This window comes from Rana temporaria, chromosome 8 (assembly GCF_905171775.1).
Source record: "Rana temporaria chromosome 8, aRanTem1.1, whole genome shotgun sequence".
NCBI lineage: Eukaryota > Metazoa > Chordata > Amphibia > Anura > Ranidae > Rana > Rana temporaria.
The window spans coordinates 5,784,340-5,788,463 of record NC_053496.1 but is presented as its reverse complement, the minus strand read 5'-3'; the positions used below and the strand labels follow the sequence as shown (position 1 = coordinate 5,788,463).

Genomic DNA, 4,124 nt, shown 5'->3' with positions numbered 1-4,124 from the left:
TCAGTGTCCCCCCAGAATCACCATAGACATCAGTGTCCTCCCCGGAGTCACCATAGACATCAGTGTCCTCCCCGGGGTCACCATAGACATCAGTGTCCTCCCGGGGTCACCATAGACATCAGTGTCCTCCCGGGGTCACCATAGACATCAGTGTCCTCCCGGGGTCACCATAGACATCAGTGTCCTCCCGGGGTCACCATAGACATCAGTGTCCTCCCCGGGGTCACCATAGACATCAGTGTCCCCCCAGAGTCACCATAGACATCAGTGTCCTCCCCAGAGTCACCATAGACATCAGTGTCCTCCCGGGGTCACCATAGACATCAGTGTCCTCCCCAGAGTCACCATAGACATCAGTGTCCTCCCCAGAGTCACCATAGACATCAGTGTCCCCCCCAGAGTCACCAGTGTCCCCCCCAGAGTCACCATAGACATCAGTGTCCTCCCGGGGTCACCATAGACATCAGTGTCCCCCCAGAGTCACCATAGACATCAGTGTCCCCCCCAGAGTCACCATAGACATCAGTGTCCTCCCCATAGTCACCATAGACATCAGTGTCCCCCCCGGAGTCACCAGTGTCCCCCCAGAGTCACCATAGACATCAGTGTCCTCCCCGGGGTCACCATAGACATCAGTGTCCTCCCCGGGGTCACCATAGACATCAGTGTCCTCCCAGAGTCACCATAGACATCAGTGTCCCCCCAGAGTCACCAATAAGATGTATACAAGGTGGGTCCAGGTTGTAACAATGTATAATATATTCCTGGAATCCAGTCATTAGAGTCCAGAAGATAAGATCTTCCTCCGGAGAGTTTCTTTTCTCTGGTGATCCATTATTAATGATCCGGTGTCCTCTCAGTGCTCTGCGGAAAGTAATCTCCCCCTCCCCCCACCCCCGGGGCTCATTCACATTTTAGTAGTGACTGGGAATTTCAAGGGCAACTCCAAAATAAATAAAAATATAATCCAACAATCACTACACAAGTCATATTGTTTTTATTGGTATTGGCGGCGATCTGCAATTTTTAGCAGGACTGCGACATTGCGGAGGACAAAGTGACACATTTTAGGGACCAACGACAACAAAATGCACTGTCACTGTATAAATGACACTGGCAGAGAAGGGGGTTAACACTAGGGGGGCGATCAAGGGGCTAACTGTGCTCCCTGGGTGTGTTCTAACTGTGTGTGGGGGGGATTGCCTCACTGGGACAACACAGAGATGTGTACTTGGAACAGCAGATCTCCATGTTGTCCCCTGTCAAGGATCCGCCTTCACCTCTATGGACCGGCGGACATTAGCGGTAGAGGCCGACCGGTATATCGGACGATTTTTATCCAAATTAGGCCGATATTTTACATGGCCGCTAGCGGTGCCACGGCTCTGGAGCTAGGCCGAAGCCGCGGCCTTTCCTGATGCTGTGACCGCGGCGGCAATCCGCGGATTGCCGCCGATGTCACAGCATCAGGAAAGACCACGGCTTTCGGCCTAGCTCCAGAGCCGCGGCCATCTTGGTACACCCAGCGCGGCCCTCCTCTCTGTTTACGCCCACAGAGGAGGAGGGGCCCGCGCTCGTGGGACACACACCGCTCTCTGGTGTCTGTAGCAGGGGGGGGGTGTCTATACTGGAGGGAGATCACTGAGAGGACACCGGATCATTAATAATGGGGGGGAGGGGGGAGATCACTGAGAGGACACCGGATCATTAATAATGGGGGGGAGGGGGGAGATCACTGAGAGGACACCGGATCATTAATAATGGATCACCAGAGAAAGGAAACTCTCCGGAGGAAGATCTTCTGTATTCCAGGAATATATTATACATTGTTACAGCCTGAGCCACCGTGTATATCTGTGAAATGGTGACCCGGGGGGGGGGGGGGGGGGGGAACACACTGATCTCTATGGGGACTCCGGGGGGGGGGGGGGGGGGTACACTGATCTCCATGGGGACTCCAGGGGGGGGGCACTGATCTCTATGGGGACTCCAGGGGGGAGGACACTGATCTTTATGGGGACTCCAGGGGGGAGGACACTGATCTCTATGGGGACTCCAGGGGGGGAGGACACTGATCTCTATGGGCACTCCAGGGGGGGAGGACACTGATCTCTATGGGCACTCCGGGGGGGGGGGGGACTGATCTCTATGGGGACTCCGGGGGGGGGGGTGCATTGATCTCTACGGGGACTCCGGGGGGGACACTGATCTCTACGGGGACTCCGGGGGGGGGGGGGGGACAACACTGATCTCTATGGGCACTCCGGGGGGGAGTGCATTGATCTCTACGGGGACTCCGGGGGGGGGGGGTGCACTGATCTCTACGGGGACTCCGGGGGGGGGGGGGGAACACTGATCTCTATGGGGACTCCAGGGGGGGGGTGCACTGATCTCTACGGGGACTCCGGGGGGGGAACACTGATCTCTATGGGGACTCCAGGGGGGGGAGGACACTGATCTCTACGGGGACTCCAGGGGGGGAGGACACTGATCTCTATGGGGACTCCAGGGGGGGGGGACACTGATCTCTACGGGGACTCCGGGGGGACACTGATCTCTATGGGGACTCCGGGGGGGGGGTGCACTGATCTCTATGGGGACTCCGGGGGGGAACACTGATCTCTACGGGGACTCCAGGGGGGGGGACACTGATCTTTATGGGCACTCCGGGGGGGGGGGTGCATTGATCTCTATGGGGACTCCAGGGGGGGGAGGACACTGATCTCTATGGGGACTCCGGGGGGGGGATACACTGATCTCCATGGTGACCCCTCTCCCCTACGTGGTCTCACCTGCCGGTCGGCGTCTCTTAGTGGGCGGTGTTTCGGTCTTCTTTCTCAGGCTCCTCCCCCTTCGTTCTCTCCATCCCGGGAACGCTGATCGCCGAGCTCACCGGATGTCATTCCGCTCAGCCCACATCTGCCAGAGCCATCCCGGCACACCGCGCATGCGATGTACGCGCCACACTTGCTGGGAAAAAATCACTGCGCATGCGCCAACTTCACCTAGCGGCAGAGCCCGATCTCCATCATTGCGCAGGTGCGGAAGGAGGGACCTGTTGTCTTTACGGAGGCTGTGAACGCCAATGAATGGAGCAGCGCAGCGCTTTGTGGGATAGCAAAGGAGGGAAAACAAAAGCTCTATGGTGACCCCAGGAAACACTTGGCTTTATGGTGACCCCAGGGAACTCTTGGCTCTATGGTGACCCCATGAAACACTTGGCTTTATGGTGACCCCATGAAACACCCCAGGAAACACTTGGCTCTATGGTGACCCCAGGAAACACTTGGCTCTATGGTGACCCCAGGAAACACCCCAGGAAACACTTGGCTCTATGGTGACCCCAGGGAACACTTGGCTCTATGGTGACCCCAGGAAACACCCCAGGAAACACTTGGCTCTATGGTGACCCCAGGAAACACTTGGCTGTATGGTGACACCAGGAAACACTTGGCTCTATGGTGACCCCAAGAAACACTTGGCTGTATGGTGACACCAGGAAACACTTGGCTCTATGGTGACCCCAGGAAACACTTGGCTGTATGGTGACACCAGGAAACACTTGGCTCTATGGTGACCCCAGGGAACACTTGGCTCTATGGTGACCCCAGGGAACTCTTGGCTCTATGGTGACCCCATGAAACACTTGGCTTTATGGTGACCCCATGAAACACCCCAGGAAACACTTGGCTCTATGGTGACCCCAGGAAACACTTGGCTGTATGGTGACACCAGGAAACACTTGGCTCTATGGTGACCCCAAGAAACACTTGGCTGTATGGTGACACCAGGAAACACTTGGCTCTATGGTGACACCAGGGAACTCTTGGCTCTATGGTGACCCCATGAAACACCTGGCTCTATGGTGACCCCATGAAACACCCCAGAAAACGCTTGGCTCTATGGTGACCCCAGGGAACACTTGGCTCTATGGTGACCCCAGGAAACACTTGGCTGTATGGTGACACCAGGAAACACTTGGCTCTATGGTGACCCCATGAAACACTTGGCTCTATGGTGACCCCATGAAACACCTGGCTCTATGGTGACCCCATGAAACACCCCAGGAAACACTTGGCTCGTTGGTGACCCCATGAAACACTTGGCTTTATGGTGACCCCAGG

General features: G+C 56.5%; 1 protein-coding gene across 4 annotated transcripts in view; it reads right to left on the bottom strand.

Moving 5' to 3' along the window:
• ZDHHC16 (zinc finger DHHC-type palmitoyltransferase 16) overlaps positions 1-2,978 on the bottom strand; it is a 34,255-nt gene extending 31,277 nt beyond the window's left edge. For 2 of the 4 annotated variants that reach the window (XM_040361240.1, XM_040361239.1), the window contains exon 1: positions 2,793-2,977. The gene's annotated coding sequence lies outside the window, so the exon portion shown is untranslated. Of the gene's footprint in view, positions 1-2,792 lie in introns of all 4 variants that reach the window. The other 2 variants (XM_040361241.1, XM_040361238.1) reach the window with 2 other exon arrangements.
• Between the last annotated feature and the right edge of the window lie 1,146 nt (positions 2,979-4,124).